Source organism: Mauremys reevesii, linkage group 18 (assembly GCF_016161935.1).
Source record: "Mauremys reevesii isolate NIE-2019 linkage group 18, ASM1616193v1, whole genome shotgun sequence".
In the NCBI taxonomy this organism is placed as follows: domain Eukaryota; kingdom Metazoa; phylum Chordata; order Testudines; family Geoemydidae; genus Mauremys; species Mauremys reevesii.
This window is the reverse complement of record NC_052640.1, coordinates 8946287-8965413: the sequence shown is the minus strand read 5'-3', so window position 1 is coordinate 8965413 and position 19127 is coordinate 8946287. Positions and strand designations below refer to the sequence as shown.

General features: G+C 44.8%; 1 protein-coding gene across 10 annotated transcripts in view; it reads left to right on the top strand.

Moving 5' to 3' along the window:
* Positions 1 to 19127, top strand: part of NCOR2 (nuclear receptor corepressor 2) — a 593256-nt gene that overhangs the window by 209432 nt on the left and 364697 nt on the right. The window lies entirely within an intron of this gene.

Here is a 19127-nt window from a genome sequence, read left to right as displayed (position 1 = left end):
TGAACTGTAATCTCTGGAGTGATAAAATGAAAACTGACAAAAAAGCAATTTCCTGTTCTCTCTCCTGACCCTACGCTTGTTCCTTGACAATGCACAAAGAGCAGACTCACTCTGTGGTGAAGCCAACTGCTTCACTGTATTGGCTCACACCAGACTGACTGGAGCAGCAGAAGCTACATGACTGTCTATCCTTCCTGTGGCTTCTTGCACCTGGGGCTAGGGGTTACATTTTGACCCAGTGAGACCAGCCCTGTTTCCACTACAGTAAGCTCTGTATACTCTGCATGTGATTGGAAGGAGCTAAAGAATTTTGTATGAAAGGAACGAGCTGATGATGCCTTAGGCGGGTGATAGCTCTGATTTTTTTTTTTTTTAAATTTTCCCCAATCTCGTTTTCTGTGAATGTGCATTTATGATTTGAACTCTTCTGTGACCTCTGCTCCAGTGAGCTAGCCAGGAAAACACCAGCTGTTAAGATTTTGCTATCTGCTGTTGATTATCAGTAACCTTGATAAATCTGTATAGATGCTATTGTGACTTCTAGGCATTCCGTAGCTGGATAGAGGTTCCCATTTGCTCCTAGCCTAGGATTTGTAAGGGTGGGTGAGAATATATCTAGTGTTAGCTTGCAGAGAAGAATAGGTGCGTAATATTAAAAGTTTGGACTGCATGAGGTGACCCCTGGCTTATAATCTCCACTGGTGTCAATGGCAAAACTCTCACTTATTTGGCCAAGATTTCTCCTCTTCTCCCCCCCCCCCCTGTTTGGATTGCTGACTCATTAAGGAACTTTGGGGAGGTCAATTAACCTCTATCTACCTCTGCTTACCTAGCTGTATAATGGATAGAATGCCTACCTGTAAGCATTAATGTTTGCAGAGAGTTTTGAGATCACTGAAATACTATAGAAGAGCAGCACAACATATGACAGTATTACACTGGAAATCCATGTGTAGTTACAGCCAATGCATTTGCAAAATTTACCTGAGTTATCGAAAGCAAATAAATTCAGTGAATTATCACAGAGGTGAAAGTGTGTGTGTATGTAGGGGGATGGGCAGGTGGGGTGGTATTGCCCACAGTGACTGAGAAAGGAGGTAGCAGGGAGTGAGTTGCGGGTGGGGGGGGGAGGAGGAGGGGACGGGAAGAGATAAAAACTCTATTTCAGCCATGTTGAACTAATGACTAGACATCCCCAAGGAGATGTAAGAGAGACAGGGAGAGTGGTTTTCCCCTTCGGATAGGCGACAGGTCTGGAGTAGAAAGGTAGATCTGTGAGTTGACCACATAGAGTTGGTAGTTGAATTTGTGGTTGACATTTCTTAGCTTTAAGGTGGAGCGGTAGAAGAGAAGGGGACCCAGCACCAGAGCCCTGTGGAATCCCCACAGAAAGTGGGATGAGGAGATTAGATGAATGTGATTAGAGTTGAAAAGGGGATTTATGATTGCTCCTGTCTTGGCCTCCCTACAGATACTAATGCTCCCGGTTTGGGGACAGTCGTGACACAAGAACACAGAGACGTTGAGAGGGGAATGGCTTATTGCAGAAGAAGTCTACGTTCTCCAGAGAGAAATTACTGCACCATGTGATAGGAACTCCTGGCAGTGGTTTAAATCTATCAGAAATTTTTCACCACTTATCTGTATGGGTCAGGATAGACTGTGCATCTTGGCAGTGGCTCTTTAGATTCAGGAATCCTAAGGGGCCCCTTGCCAGGTGGTTGGGGGGGAAAACTGCCATGCTGTGACTTCATAGTCACACAACAGCTGTGGGCGCAATCATGGTAATGCTGATGGCCTCCTTGGGAGGCTAATGGCAAACACTGCCTTAGGCGGGAGAGCAAGGAATGGTTACTCAAAGGAATGAGTGTTCTCTGGAAGAGATGGCTGTCTCCTCTCTTCCCTTCATTTGCAGAAGTGCAGTGGTTCCTGGTTCACTCCCTGGAGCACAGGATGTGGGGTTTCAGAAATGGACTCTAGAGCAACTAAAAGCTTCCCAAAGAGAGGATCCTGATTTAGAACAGTGTGTGATTAGAAAATCATTTGGCAAATGCGGCTACTTTGCAATGTAGCATCCCCTCAGAATACCACCGTAAAAGCTTTCTGGTCACAGTGGGGAATCTCAGGGTTGACAGATAAGAGATTGCATAAAAGATGGGAGAAACCAGCTGGTTGTACCAGATAGCCTCAGAACCTCCTTTTTCACTGTATGTCATAAATGTAAAACTGCTGGATATTTTGGGGCTGCCAAAACCGTAGCCAAGCGAAGAGAACATTTCTGTTGAGGGAAATGCGGGCAGGATGTAGAAATGTGATAATTATGGTACAAAGAAGGCCCCCCCCCCTAAGATAGGGAGAACCCCTATGCAACAGTGTCTCATGGGGGCACCTGTGGAGTTAATTGCTTTTGGTGTGCTTGGTCTTCTGCCTGGGACAGAGACTGTCAGTCAATATTTTTTTGGTAGCTATGAACTGTCATTGGATTTTATACCATGCAAGGCTTTGCTGCGTTTGAGGCCACGTGTAAATAATTTCTTATATAAAATTGCATAACTTGTTTTAGATTACCCAGAGTTCGTTATGAATGTGTGTGATCGCAGAACACCACTATACTGAGCAAGTGTGTTGCTTTCAATTAATTTATTGGACGAGAAACCTGAATAAAAGTAATAATACTTAGCACTTGCGTTTCACTTCACACGTTTAAAATATACATTACAAGCTAATAACAAATCCTCAAACCCCTTGTGAAGGAAGAGATTATTATAGTTATTTACCAGGTGGAGTGGAACGAAAAACAAATAAATATTCAAAAGTGATTTTTTTTTTTTTTTTTTGGTGCCCAATTTGAGAGATCTTAAAGGGGCCTGAGTTTCAGAGGGCAGATACTTAACACTTGATCCTGTTCCTGCCAAACCAAGTGGTCTTGTTCTGACCAAATCACTAGACATTGCTGGAAATTTAGGCCTGTGAGGTCCAAGGCTTCAGAGTAATTCAGTTGAAGACCTAGTGAGTGTTGTTAAATATTTGGCTGTGTGATATCGTTTGGTGTCTTTGGTCTGTCCGATACAACCTTAAACAGCTAGTTAGTTAACATAATAAAATATTTTTTTTTTACACTTCTTCTTGTTTTCAGTAACCCAAATTTAATGCACAGAAGTTTAACAATGTAATGGGGACCAAGTTTTTTATAACACAGGCTATATTTTTGCAATTGTTGCATAGCTATTAATTTTTACTTAAGGTGCATTACTAATATTTTATACTAAATGTAATGCTTAACTGCTAGAATAGATGCTTACAACCTTCTGTGAGAAGGTGTATTGCATTCCCCGGCTGAGCAGCACTCTGTTTTAGCAAAAGAGTTAGTAACATAATTTTTACCAAGCTTTTTAGAGTTAATTTGCTTGTGATGCTAATTCCACTTTTAACTATTTAGAAGCACAAACTGTAACAATCAATAATTCCCTTTAACATAACAAAAAAGATAAGTGTATAACAATTAAACCAAACACTTTGAGGGTATTTACATTTTTATGACACTTTGTTGTGTTTGGGAGCCAAAGGTGGAAACCTGTTGAAATTGTTTCGTTAGCTTTATGCATAAATTGTTTTTTAAACATTTTTATAACTATATTTAAAAGTGCAAACAAGTTCATAAAAACCCAAACAAGAAATTGACATTTTGTTAACATTACCTTTACTTTAATGCTGAGGTTTCCCCTTACATTTTGTTTCTTTGAGTAAAAAATAAAAATAAACTGTGACTAATAAAGAATTATTTTTGTTTTCAGTTGCATTATTTGTTGAGGCAGAAGTGTGTGTATATAACTGAGATCTTTTCGAGCTTTAAAAATAGGTATTAATAATGATGCTTATACCCCAACCATAATATTAAAATAGTATGGTACCACTTAGATGTATATTTTAAAAAGGTATAAAATTGACTTTTGTTGCAACAAAATAAAAATAATAAACTAGCTTACTTACCAGATCAGTAGTCGGGGGTCAGCAGTGTTGTTAGATGTTGGGCTGCGTGTGTGGTCCAGCTCTGCGACACATCCTCACGTGAACCGCCCAATGACCACAAACCCCGTTAAGGTGCGAAGGCGCCCGGCCAGGTTTATTGTTGACGAAGCACAGTAATAGCACCTGGCAGACTCTACGAGAATAGTAACTAATCTATGCCCGTGCCAATGATGCAGCTCGGTGAGGTGAATGTAGAGATGATGCCCCCTGAAAAAGGGGGCTCGCGAAGAGGGGCATGAAGGAGGGAAGGACAGGGGCTTGGCAGACAGCGTGAGCGTGGGCAATAGTAGACTCTGTGTTACAGGGCATGAATCTGGTAGGAGATGGAAGGAAACAAAACCGAGCAGGAGGAAATGAGCAGGGATGAGTTGAGAGGCAGCATGGTCCAGTGGATAGGGATGCTGGACTGGGAGTCAGAAAACCTGGCGTCCATATCCAGCTCTGTCCAGACTGTGGACGAGTAACATCCCCTCTCTCTGTGCCTTTGTTTCCCTTCCCACCCTTTGTCTCATCCATCTCGGGTGTAAGTCCTTTGGGGCAGGCATTTTCTCTTACTAGGTGTGTGTACAGCACCTAGCACAGTGGAGGCCGGCTCTTGGTTGGGGCCGCCGGATGCTACTGGACCACTATGGATGTTTAAAAGATAGGAGGCCAGTGAAGGTGTTTGAGGAAGTGGGGTGATGCAGCTGGAGTGGCAGGAGAAGGAAAGCATTAGGAGGTCGGCATAGGGAGCAGTCCTGCTCCTGCTAGAATGAGTTGTCTGACCTTCATTGGGTGCAGGGTTGAGTTTTCCTGGGTATGCTGCAGTGGGGTATGGGAAGGTCAGAAAACAGGCCACAATTGCAAGGTGAGAGATGCCCACCGTGGGGGCTGGAGCCTTAGCCGCAAAGGTGAAGAGAAAAGGACTGCCTCTAGCTGTGATACCGAGCAAGGGCCAGAACGTAGGATATGTTTACGTGACAGCCGCACAGCTACGGCACTGCAGCTGTGCCACTGTAATGCCATAGTGTAGGCGGAAGGGGTTTTTCCGTCCGTGTAGGTGATCCACCTCTCTGAGAGGTGGTTGCCAGGTTGACGGAAGAATCCTTCAGGGCACAATATTTTTCACAGCTCCCAGCTATGTAGCCAGCTCAGCCTCAGCTGTAAGTATAGACCCGCTCTTTGTGAGAACTGGGTTGTGAGGGGAAAAGGGCGAGCAGACGGGCGTCGAAGTAAGTGCCTCTTGGGTGACCCTGGCAATGATGATAACACTTAGCTCTATGAAGCACTTTCTATTTTCAGAACGCTGAACAAACATTAGCTAATGTAAAGGAGAGCAGCGCTGGCTCGTTACCGGGAAGGGAAGTAACTCCAAATTAACTTTATGATCCATGAAACTGAAGGTTATTTAAAAAAATAATAATTTAAATGAAAACACTGACGTTTTCAAGAGTAGCTGAATGCATCGGTTGTTTGATGTCTTCCATTTTTTTTCTTTTCGTCTGTTTTGTTTTTTTTTTGGCTCGGGAACCAGTTATAGGCAATATCAACTTACGCTTGGATTTGAACCTACATTGCTCTTTAGTCAGCCAAAAGATTTTTCTCTTAACCCTGATGCCATAAGGTTTGATTTAGAAGGGTTGGCAGCAACTTTTCTTTCTTTGGGTGTGCTTGCTGTTAAATGTAGGGAAACTCTTCAGAACTGTTTCAGAGTAGCAGCCGTGTTAGTCTGTATCCGCAAAAAAAAAAAAAACAGGAGTACTTGTGGCACCTTAAAGACTAACAAATTTATTTTAGCATGAGCTTTCGTGAGCTGCAGCTCACTTCTTCTTCAGAACTGTGTGACACCTTTAAAAGAAATGACCCTAAAGCGGGTCCTGTTAAATACGATCCAGCTGTGTTTTCTAGAAGACTTTTCACGCAGACTGTATCCCAGGACACTTCATGGCACAAAAACTTAGGAGGCAGCAGAGGTGTATGAATTGTAGAAGATGTTGTTGTATGACGGTTTTAAAGCCTTCAGTCCTGAGGCCAGTGTCTGAGGGAGGAGAGATAGAAAGATGGTAGGAGCTCTGTAGGAGGAGGCTGCTGGATTTACAGAAGGGTCAGAGGGGGCAGCTGGTGCTGGAATACACTGAGGAAGAAGTCAGGAGGAGACAAGAAGATTCCAGTAGTCTGGAGTAGATCCCTGTAGAAGGGCATTTCTGAGATGAATGGGGAGCCAGTGTTTGTGTGCTGTGGCTTGGTGTGTGGTGGGGCCATATTTCTTGTGATGTAGAAGAAGGCAAGTGGCAGCAGAGAGAGAGAAAGCTGCTGGAGGAGGCGACGGCAGCGGAGGGAGTTGGGTGGTGGCAAGGGGCAGACATTAGAGATGAAGGGAGGAGCTGGAGGAGGAGAGCTCAGGTCGCAAATGATGACTTCAGGAGTGTGGGCAGTACAGAGGAATATGGTCTGAGTCATGGAGGAGGATGGGGTTGTTTGAGGCCTGAAACCCAGGCTCTGAAGACCGAAGTGTACAGATGTGGAGATAAAAATGGGAGTTGGCCTGATGGAGACGCCAGGGAGGGTGTCTAGGGAGGCAGAGCTATTGATTAGACGCACAGAAGTCTGTGCTTAGGGTAGAAAGTGGCCAAGCAAGGAGGAGTTTGTGCAAGGGGCAGTAATGAAGCCTGAGTGACTCCTCAAAGGAGGGGTCTGAGAACAGAGGTGGAACCACTGACCGAAGCAGAGTGACTTGATATCCAGGAGCGGTGCTATAGTGGCTGGGGATCCAAGTCGCCTCCCTAGCTGTGGAATTGGGAGGCGAGGGGGGAGCCCACATGCACAGCCAAGTCCTCACTGAAGCTAGAGGGGTTGGTCTTGCTCCTGTTGGCCTCAGTGGTGCAGGATCAGAGCAGGGGAGCCCCTCTGGGCAGGGGGTGTTCGATGTGGCTGAGGACAAATGGTTCAAGCTTACTGGGGAGAAATGTGCTGAAGAGTGTTTACCTCGAGAGGACACGTGGAGGAGGACACGAGAGATCCAAAGACAGGAGGGGAAGGGGAGGGGAGCCTTGACAACCAAAGTTAGCCAGAGTGACTGGACCCTTCCGGGAGGAGATTTCCCAGCAGGGGCGGATCGGGGAGGCAGAGGATATTCGCTGCTAGCCACAGGCCCGTCTGCAGCTGTGCGTGAGTACACATGCCAAGGCAGGGAAGACCCACAGGATTTCCTTTCTGTCGTGCTGGCTGTTGAGTTCATATCTAGCCAAGTGTCCTTGGTTTCTCCTCTCCTTGTGGGAGAGAGTGATTTACATAATAACACAGAGCGTGGGCTTTATTTAGAGTCGGTTCTCTGACATAGCAGTGGAGAGCCTGACGTGTATGGGCGGAGCCAAACTTCCTTAAAGCGTGGGGTGGGGAGGGGGGTGGTTGGATGCGGGGTTTGGTATGCTCTCATCTCCAGAGCTCAGGCTGTAACATGGATGAATTCCTCACCCTGCGTAGATCTATGAAGCACAGTGACCTGGGTCTGACCTGAAGCAGAACTTCAGTGCCACGTGTCTTTAGTGATGGGGATCCAGAACTATTAATATGCTCTTTTTATTTCTAAACCAGTCTCTGGGCAGGCAGAAAAGGGAACAGCTGTAATAGGAAATTTAGGATTTTTCTAGGAGTCTTTGACTCTTAAGGGCTGTAAAAATGGAAAGGGACGCACTCGAGGCGTTCTCTCCAAAACGTAATCTGCTCTGCTAGGCAGAGGCATTTGCCAGCATTAAAAACCAAACCTCCAACCCTTTACAAACTCTGTTCACTCTGCACACATGCACAGCAGTTAATAGAAAGGCAGGATGGTCCAGTGGTTAGCACTCTAGCCTGGGATGTAGGAGAACTTGGTTCTATTCCCTGCTCTGCCACAGACTCCCAGTGTGACCTTTGGCAAGTCCCTGGGTTTCTCTGGGTATGTCTACACTGCAGCTGGGAGTGAGCCTTCCCAGCCTGGATAGACCGACTCATGCTAGTGTGGACATTGCAGCTCCGGCTGCAGTCCCAGGCTCTGAAGCCCACACGGCTTTGGAGTCTGTGCTGCGATATCCACGCTGCTATTTTGAGTGGGCTAGCTCGAGCCCCGCTGGTGCGTGCGTGTCTGCCTGGGCTGGGAGGCTTGCTCCCAACTGCCGTGTAGATGTACCCTTTGTGCCTCAGTTTTCTGTCTGTAAAATGGGGTGGTAATGCTGTCCTACCTCACAGGACTGTCACTGGGGGATAGATCATATTAAAGATTGCGAGGTGCTTTGATATTACAGTAATGGGGCCATACAAGCTCCTTAGATCATTATAATTTCTGTAGGACCCTAGTTTTCCACCACTGCACACACTACAATACGCACTGCCAGGGTTAAGAAGGAATATATATATATAAAATATTATAGAATAATGTGACCATAGAGATCACATTATAAGTAGTAGCATTGGGTGTGCCCCAACCACCTGAGCTTCTGTTGGAGGTGCGATTGGACCCCCCCAGGGTAAAATTTTCCCAACTGATTTAGGAGCCTAAATCCCAGTGGAAGTAAACAGCGTTTTTTTTAAGGTTAGGCTTTTCAAAGTAGCTCAAGGAAGTTAGATGCCCAGATCCTCTTTGAAATCGAATGGGAGTTTTACAAAAATGTTAATTTTCACTCTATTCTAAACTGTAATTGTGTGTACATAATAACAGTACAGTGTTGGTTAAAGAGGGAAATAAAGGTAGAGAATAACCCAACTAGTCAAGCTTCTAACAAGCTATTATAAACAATAGATTATTATTATTATTTATTATTATTTTATTATAATTTTTTTTCTAGTCAAATGTCTATAAAATTGTAACCGGCAGCTTTTTTGATGAGACTAGTTTTCTGTGTGGCACACTGATGTTTGGTTTTGTTTCTAAATTACTCGTTGTCTCTGGCCTCTATAATCTTCTAGAATATTTACGTCCAGTACCTCACAAATACAGGCTAGAGCACTGTTTAGTGGTGGCAGCATCTGGCTGCTACGTTGGCAGATACGTCACCGCTCTGGATAAGTGTTTACCCCCGAGCTTGAGTGATCCTGTGCCTTTCTCTGCTTTTTTGACCTGATGTTATGAGGAGCTGGTTTAGCTAAGCGTTACTGTCTCACACTCGAGTGAGTAATTAAACTATACATACGGTATATAAACAATGGGCACGGAACTAGTGGTATACTGCTGCATAGGAGTGTGCTCTCAGGACATTTCCAGAGTTGGTTGGTTGGTTGCTATAGGACCTGCTGGAACTTAGGAAAGCTGTCCCTAGATAATTAGTTGTGGTTTTTTTTGTTTTGTTTTTTTTCCCCTCTGTCTAGTACGAGAATTTCTCCAGAATTTTGTTTTCCATAAATGTAGGGTCAGTACAGATTCTCAGCTTTATTGCCAGGTCACCGATCTGCTCCCCTCCACCTCCCTCACAAGAGAGATGATATAAGCTGCCTTAGAAGCAGAGCTGCAGCAAAGCCTCTGTTTTAGGAGTATTTAGATCTTGAGTTGGGAAAACTCTGAATATGCTGGGGAAAAAAATAGGTAAACCTTAAATAAATTTCATTTAATACATCTGCTTGGTGGCAGATGAGTTAGCCAGAGCTCCTTTACTGTTCCCAGAAGGGTTCTCTGGTTCCCATTCTCTCTCTTTGGGTACTGGGCACTTCACTCGGATTTCTTCCTCATTTTGCTCCCTTGTGACAGTTCCATCTGCATTGCTGAAGTTTCCCCGTCTGGCTGGTTTGGGGGCTTGTTTGGCTGCCTACGTGTGGCTTGTGACACCACAGTGTCACTGGCAAAAGGCAGACGGGCAAGCGGATGCTTCATACCGCAGCTAGAAAGTTGCCTGCTGTCAGTGACAAGAACATTTGCTTGCATGAGCTGCCTCTGCCCACTCTGCCTGTTATGCTGAGCAAAGAAAGTTTCTTTTTATTGTGTTGCGAGTCAGTGGAGATTTTTATGCAACACAAGTGTGGAGGCTGTGAGGCACATGGCACTTCATCCGTTACGCCTCCTCCTTCCTATGTAGAGAAGCGTTGTCTTTATTTTGGAGCAAATGATGGTGGTGATGGTGTTTATAGGAAGTGTTGGCTGGTCTCATTAGTAGGTGTGGTATTGTTGGTTTTTTGTTTTTTGTTTTGACCTCAGAAGTGACTGAAGTTTTTGACTTTGGCAACTAAACCACATGAAAGGCTGTGTTTGGAGACCGTTCTAAACAAGCGCTATAGGAGAAAATGATGAAGAAACCCACCACTTGATGCAAGTGTTCGTCTTTAAGATGTGCATCCATATCCCAGTTTTATTCATGGGTCTTTGGGTGCACGACTGCCAAGGTTTGCTGCCATTCCAGAGTTATAGTATGTAACCTGTCGCTGAATCAAGCCTCTGTACCAGACTGATGGCCATCAGCATATCTCATTCTTTTTTTTTAACCCAGTTAGACTCTGCCATGGGAAGTTCATGGAGGATAGATCCATCAATGGCTATTAGACATGATGGTCAGGGACGCAACCCAATGCTTGTGGTGACTAGATCTCTGATTGCCAGAAGCTGGGAGAGGATATCGGTAGAGTTGCCCTGTTCTCTACGTTCCCTCTGAAGCTCTGGTACTGGCCACTGTTGGAGAAAGGGTACTGGGCTAAACGGTCCCATTGGTATGACCCAGTATGGTAATTCTTACAAGATATACTCTGGGCATCTTCCCTTTGGAAATCTCAAAGCACTTTTACAAATGCTGTTGTTGTTAAAACTCTTGGCATCCCTGTTAGGTAGGTGAAAGCTGAGGGCTTGTCTAAGCTATGCTAGCAAACACGCCCAGTGACGATTCAGCTTATACACCTCCACCTCGATATAACGCTGTCCTCGGGAGCCAAAAAATCTTACTGCGTTATAGGTGAAACTGTTTTATATTGAACTTGCTTTGATCCACCAGCGTGCGCAGCCCCGTGCCCCCCGGAGCACTGCTTTACCGCATTTATCCGAATTCGTGTTCTATCGGGTGGCATTACATCGAGGTAGCGGTGTACTTGGAAAAGACGTTCTTTTGCCAGTATAGCTTTAGACCAGTTCCCCGAATGGAATAAGGACTTTTTTTGCTATTATTACTGCATCTATATTTAGTTTTTGCCAGCATAGCCATGTTGGTTGGGGTGTGATTTCCTGCTTCCTCCCCCAAACTCCTCACTAACATAGCTACGCCTGCAGAAATTCTAAGAGTAGACCAAGGTTGAGAAATGGAGAGTCCCAAGTTACAGTCTGCCGCAGAGCTGCGAATAACACCCAGATCTCGTGATTTCCCAGAGTGAAATTCTGGCACTGTTTGACGGGAATGAGGGTGGGCAGGATTTTTCCCCATGACCTTCACGTTAGTTGCCAAACAGTCTTTTCATGAGAATAAAATACCAAAAAAAAAAATATGCTCCTTACGCATCCTTAGACACCCATGTAGTGTTTAGCCAAGGAGAGCACCTGCTCATCTATATATTTTGCTATAGCTGATATGACTTTTACTTTGTAGGATTTGTATTTTGTGTCTGTCTTACTCCAGAGACAAGGTGGGTGAGGTAATCTCTCTTATTGGACCGACTTCTCTTGGTGAGAGAGACAAGCTTTCGAGCTACACAGAGATGCATTTAAGGAAAAAAAAAAAAAAAGAAACTTATCTGGATTTGAAAGCTGTGGTTCCATGGGGGGACCTGTGTAGCCCTGAACATTGCAGGGTGACTTCACAAATATGGCTTCGCTAGAAAGTACTGGGACATGTTTGTAAAGGCTGGTATGGATGACACTCCCTACAGGTGTGATCAAGGAAGTTACAAACATTTGTTCTTTGCTGTGCTGATCCCTAGGGCAAACAGTGTTTGTAGCCTGGAGCAAAGGTGTGAGGAGTGTCCAAACACATGAGCCTTCACAAACATATTTAAGTACCTTGAGAGTTAGCTGGCAATTAATTAACTAAAGGTAAAGTCTAGTGTAGGAAGCCTTTACTAACTTGCCCCCTGCGTCCACCAGTTCTATGCGTATGTAACTTGTTAACATCTAGTGGCATGAGAACAGAATCAGGCCCGTTGTATTATGAGTTCCAGGTCGCCACTCTGGAGGTGGAGGAAAAGATGGAAATAGAATGGCCTCACCATGCTGCCTTGCCAAGTGAACTTTTTTGTATGCATTGAAAAGTCAGAACAATTTGCTGTGCAGTCAGATGAGTCCTCTCTGTAGTCCCTATGTATTCTCATCACACAGGCAGCTGCAGGTGTAGTGATTGTCGTAGCAATGAAATCTGTCTAAAGCAGCCACTTAAGGCATCCAGAAACACCCCTTCCCCCCCCCCCCAAAAAAAACAAAAACGGGTGTATAACATTAGCCTTCTGAGAGAGGTGGGGAAGAATTGTACTTACTGTGTTTGGGGAATACTTTGAGACGTCCTCTTTACGAGATGGGTGTCTGTTTCACTGTATTTCATTTGAATCTAATCTTTCAATGGCCACAGTGCAGTTGTCTCAAAATCCTGGCATAGAGACCTATGTAACATTGAAGATCTGTTACCAAAATAATGCAGTGTCAACCTTAAAACACTCCCCTGCCTGTAACAGCTTAGCCCACCGAGCCCTACTCCACTCACTTGCTCCAAAATGGAAAAAGAAGTGGGAGCGGGAGCACAGGGGTTAAAAACTAGAAGTGGTCAAAAACTTTCCATTGCGTTGCTTTTCAGTGGAAAATTGGCGTTTTTACTAAATATATTCCTGAAAAGTGCTGTATTTTCACAGAAAATGTTGATGATTTTGGGATGCCCCAACATTGGAGCACTTTTTCAGTTTTTCTCAGAAAACCAAAATATTTCAATTCTGAAATGCTGCTGCAGTACCTCCATGGGAGTTACCGTTTGGGTGTCTCATGTTCCCATTCTTCTCTGTGGGCCAGTCTCCGCAGCTGGACTTCATCTCCCATGATAAGAACATAGGAATGGTCATACTGGGTCAGACGAAAGGTCCATCTAGCCCAGTATCCTGTCTTCTGACAGTGGCCAATGCCAGGAGCCCCAGAGGGAATGAACAGAACAGGTAATCATCAAGTGATCCATCCCATCGCCCATTCCCAGCTTCTGGCGCAAACAGGCTAGAGACACCATCCCTGTCCATCCTGGCTAATAGCCGTGGATGGACCTAAATGATGCACTGCCTCCCTTTGCCAAGAGGGGAGATGCTGGTGCATCATGGGAGAAGTAGTCTGGCCGGGGATCTTGCATGGGGATAGCTCTGCTAGTATTAACACTTTTTTTTATACTGGTGTTACTGGGTCCCTATGAGGGGGTTGTATTGCTTTAACTATACCACTGAAGATACACGGGAACCAAACCAAGGAGACCTTTCTACAGTAGATCAAACCCAGCATCTTGAATTGCACCTGCTGTGTAATCTGATGCCACAGCAGTTTGTGGCGCATAGGAGCAATGAGCCCTCTGATACGCATCTTGAAGGAAGTGGGTACACAGAGAGCATATTGCTTGCTTGCTAGAGCAGCAGTGACTTCAGGCCACAGTCTACTCATTGAAGGTTGCCAGAGGTCATATCCTCCTCCTGCTGTGGCTACACTTCCCAAACAGGCATTTGTCACTCCTCCCTCATCGTGCGCATCTTTGCTCAGAGTTAACGATTTCTAGACTCATTAAGTCTCTGTCCCATAAAGGAGAACCTATGGTCCTGCTAATATTCCAAGTCTCATTAACTCTTACACTTGCTGCTCTACTCCAGTGGTTTAGAATTGAATCTGTCACTGAACTCTTTATTAGCTCAACACTAGACTGCCATAAAACTACCCAAACAAACTCTGACCTCTGCTTCTGGTACTTCCAAAGAGACACAGAAGACCTGGTTTGTTCAAGGAGCATTTCTGTGGCAAGAACCTTACTCTGGGTGTGAAACTCCCCATCACCTCTGCCTCAGCTTGGAAGCCATCAGAAAATTCTCTTCTTGATGTTGGTTATGGTTGTTGGACAGACAGGACTGATCATGGGAAGATCCTTCAGACACCATGTTATTTTATTGTTTGTACTGCAGTGGCACATAGCCCAAATCATGGAGCAGAACCCCATTGTGCTAGGTGCTGTACAAATAGTGAATGAAAAGACGGTCCCTGCCCCAGAGAGCTTACGTTAAAGTTACCACTGTCAGGGAACATTGCTAAATTACACATCTTTATAAATGATTGGTCTCTCTCATACCTCCCAGCAAAGACTTAATAGCAGATTTTAGAAATGAGGGTGTAATAGTTGTACTGATAGGCTTCAGTACGCTACAACATAGTGTAGTAAATAACTAAACTACTATGGATTGTAAATGAACAGAGTATGGTGAGAGCAACATGCCACAAACTTTTTAAATGGTTTTGCTTATTTGCAAAATGCAGTAACTTGCAATGGTTTCCCCAGGCATTGGTGCAGATTAATGAGGTTCTGCTATATTAAATTTTGTACTAAACTGATCAGTGTGACTTTAAAAACTATTTCTGCCCATGTTGCCGGTAGATTACATGGAAACCCTGCTGCGTTGGGGAAGGGAACTGGGCTGAGTGCTTTTCGAGTCAGCATGCGTCCATTCAGGTGCTACTTTGGCAGCCTGGCGGGGCTGCATTTATTTTGCTAAACCTTGTTCGTGTCACAGCCAACTCAGTGACTAGATTAACGTCTCTAGCGTGTCGGAGGAATAGGTTTTGAATTTTAAGTGGCAACATTTAAAAAAGGGGGCAGGGGCATCTTAGTTGCATATCAGGATGGGTACATGTGAGGAAGCAAAATGGGTGTTTTCATTTGTACCTGCAACTGCATCCTCTGTGCATGTAATTAACCTGTTCGCTGTCAGCTGCGCAGATGGAATTTGGGAGTCTTTTGCTTAAAAATGTTACAATCCACAGCTTGTAAGACGTCTGGCAAGTGAGCTCACTTCAACAACTAGTACAGCTCCTTGGTGTTTGTCTTGATTGAAGCCCGAAGCTGGGAATCTTTTGGAAGTTGGCATGTTACTGTGCTGTCAGATTCTTTGTGTCGGTGCTGTCTCTCCTGGTGCATGTGGAGTTTGAAGTGTTGATCCTCCTTGCGCTGAACTGGAATACTCTCCCTCTTCCCTGGTGACAGCAGTAAAAAATATTCAAGTGCAACAGAACCTCAAAGTTACAAACTGACCAGTCAACCCCACACCTCGTTTGGAACTGGAAGTACACAATCAGGCAGCAGCAGAGATTAAAAAAAAAAAAAGGTACAGTGTTGTGTTAAATGTAAACTACTTAAAACAAAACAAAAAGGAAAAGTAGCATTTTTCTTTCGCATAGTAAAGTTTCAAAGCTATATTATGTCAATGTTCAGCTGTGCATTTTTGAAAGAACAACCAGAACATTTTGTTCTGAGTTAGGAACAGTTGAGAGTTAGGAACAACCTCCATTCCCGAGGTGCTCATAGCTCTGAGGTTCTATTGTAGTGCCGTTCTCTTCCTGCGGCCATGGTAACTGACCTCGGTTACTTCAAACTTGGTTAATTAACCTAATGAAGAATAGTTTCCAGGCTAAATCTGTACCTATGGATTTCTGAACAAAACTTCTCCATTGTCTTGCCCGGCTTAAACCTCCACAGTGATTGCTGAGTTCTCAGCATGGTTTCTACAACAGGTTACATTTCTTTCCTAAGCCTCCCTAGTGGCCTCTGAGGGTATGTCTACACTGCAGTAACACACTGGCGGCTGTCCCATGTCAGCTGACTTGGGCTGTGGCTGTGAGGCTGTAAAATTGTAGTGTGGATATTTGGGCTCGGGCAGGAGCATGGTCTGTGAGACCTTCACACACGCACACCTGCAGCCCATGCCCTGTGAGGCCGATTCAGCTGTCATGGTCCAGCTGTGGGTGTTTTATTGCAATGTAGACATACCCTGAGATGTCCCGGCGCTAAAGAGGTGAGTTCTGATGGGAGAAACCCATCTTGAGCTTTCCTTCCATTCAGTCGGATGAAGGCAAGTAGCCGTTTCAAGAATGTCTTCTGTTTAGTTTATGCCTTATAATGCAGGGATTTCTTTTCCCTTTCCCTCTCCTGTTTTTTTTTTTGTCATTAAAACCCAGCTTAATGAGGGATTTTGTAACAAAACAATGCTCACCCTGGAGATGTTCGGAATCGTGTGTGTCTTTGGGTTTCCTGCTCCTAATGTATCAGTCAAAGGCATTGCTTCTTTGGACTGTTTCTCCTGGGTTTAATTAGCATGTCAATGACCGGAGCTTCACGCTGCAGCAGGGATTTCAGCAGTTCAGCCTCAATTAAAAGCCAGGCCCGGCAGGCGCACAGTGGCAGGCAGTGCTTGCTATACCCAAGTGCCTTAAGCAGTCCATCCAAACCCCATGTGATCAGTGCAGTGTAGAAACTTGAGTAGACAAAAGCCTGTCTGTTACTGGGAGGAATCTTACACATGCTTCTTCTCAAATTAGCCTTAAACAGGATTTTCTATCCATAGCCACAATCAGCGGTGGCTTTTGGTCAATGTTTTAGGTGGATTACTCAGTATTGGTAACCCCAGGCCTTCAAGAATCCTGGGCCAAGCGCCCCCAAATAGCGAGGATACCTTAATAATTTAGTCTTCTGGTTTTTGAGCCTTTTGGGGTTAACATTTTCAAGCTTTTTCTCTATGCCTCGAAGGGCTAGACACTTCCTCTTTAAAATAAAAGTTTTTGGTTTTAAATGGAAGCTGAGCTCCTCACGTAGTCCCATGTCTCCAGGAGCTGGGGATTTACATGAATAAAATCGCAGGAGCTGGCAACACTGGTTGAGTGGAACTTGCTTTGGCTCTTTGAAGGTGGTGTGGGTTTGTTGCTGCGGCTTCGGAGGCACCTCTTGGAATGGGTAATGTGCAGCCAGTCGAGCGTAGATCTTTCCTTTGGACAAGCAGGTCCATTGAATTACAGCTTTGAACTGGGATGCAAATACATTTTTATATCCTGTCTGATTATCTCTCTTCCCCCCCCACTCCCCTTTCTGAGTGAGGCAGTGCCTCAGGAGCGGAGACTGTGCTTACCACTTACTAAAGAGACCCAGTGTTAATCTCCCACCCATCCTGTTGCAGAAGCTTGTCATCAGGATAGGAATCTTTTATTTTATTTTTTTCCTAAACAGAGTGACTTCCTCTCCAGAATTACTTTGGGATATTATTAAGAAAGGACCCTGGCTCTGTGGCTATAGCGGGATACAGCGTAGATGCAGCCCAGACAACACTGTCTGGTTGCTCTCATCTGCCCCCTTTCTCCTGTATGACCCATAGAAACCTTTGCAGCTCCTAGGCAGGCGGGCAAACAAATCTGTTGTCTGTCTGCATGACATGACAGAGGTATCCCAAGCTGTTACGTCAGTCAGTCATTCACTTGCCCTATGTTTTTCTGCTTTTGAAGGCCTGCTTAATCATTAACAATGCAAACCGCTGTCAGGCAGGGCACCCTGAATGTAGCTGGCTGCTCTCTTCTCTGGAGGCGTAGAGGGTGATGGCCTGGTTGACATGTGGGATGTCAGCATGGGAGGATTTAGAGACTCCAGCACTGTAATTGGGTTTTACTGAAGAAGAGGTTGTCATTGATATCCCTGGGATTTGGCATCTATATAAATACACAAGCCAAGCTCTATTTAAGGACGAGTTCATGTCAGTTCATTTGCCTTGGAAAGGGCAGGAAGTGCCCTGTGATTGCAGTATGTTGGTATTGTTCCTATCTCTAGTCCCTAGAAATTCCTATGTTAGTAGTGAGCAAACCTGCAAAAGGTTCCGAGCTTTGGGTTCAGTCAGGACAAATGCCTGCAAACTCAGGTGCTTTACTTGAATTCAGTAAACACCTCAAGCCTGTGATTTGGTGGTGGGGAATGGGCTCAGTTAGAAGATTTCCAGTCAGCCAAGGAACAGTGTGAGTAGATTTATCTCTGGGTCTTGGGGGTGTTTTTCTGTTTCTCCCAATCTGGAGGTTGAATAACCTAGTTGCTTTTAAAACAAAAAACGATTGTGGGTGAGGGCGCAGGTATTTTGGAAACTTCCAAAGAGTTCGGTTCTAGAAATGGGGAGTGGTTTCTTTTTTTTTTTTTTTTAAGCACCACTTTGCCTGTGCCAAATGGTGACGCACTCAGCTTTGGTGAATTAGTAAAAATGAATCTTGGGGTGGGGGAGGGCAGGGAAGCCCTCGAATATTGTGTTGGATTTTTTCCCTTGAATTCTCTTGTTCACTGACATCTGTGCAGTCGAGTTTTGCTGGCACAAGCATTCACTGAAAGTGAACCTTAAACTCGCTCTCCAATCCTTGTAGAACATGCATTTTTAAGTTCACTTTCCCATGGGTGTTCTCATCAGGAACTTAATTGTAATCAGGGAACAGACCATTCCAAGGACCTATCTCTGTTAAGGGGTGCCACTCAAGTTGACTGTTTTGGATAGTGATCCACAGCATAAACAAAATCCATTAAAAAAATTTGGTTTAAATCATTTGGATTAACAAACTCCAGAAAATCGTGCTCCGTTCGTGGCCATTTCCCAAACCAAAAAAAAGAGATGAAAGGATTCATTAGGACTTATTCGCTCAGCTCTGCAGCCTGTCTGGGATCTGGCTCTCTACTTTCATCCCGTAGCTCAGGAAAGGTCAGAGGCCGCTCCCCTGGGGAGGATTTGCTGTTGACTGAATTGCACTCTGTCATTATCCTGCTGGATAATGAGTGCAGTGGCCTTCTTGGCACTGGCTTCAGAAAAAAGCTCGGACATCTGCATGTGGCCTGGAGGCAGGGGACTAAAACTGGGGAACAGAAGAAAAGAGAACATTTTATGGCGCAGATATGGAATCTGCCAAGTCTCTCCTTTAAAGGCAACACTGGAACAACCACTCTAGAGTCTCCTCTTCACTGTTAAATCCTGGTACCTAAAGTGCACGTGAGCGATCCTGTGGTAAAAACGCAATGAAGACAAGGCATTTGGGTTTTACCATGAGGTAAACTTCCTAAGGTCAGCCCTATACCCCTGCTTGGGGTTGACCTCATCTAGTTTACCTCACAGTATAACGAAGTACCTTTTGTCTTCTATCCAGAGTAAAAGCAGTGTTCCCACGCATTAGT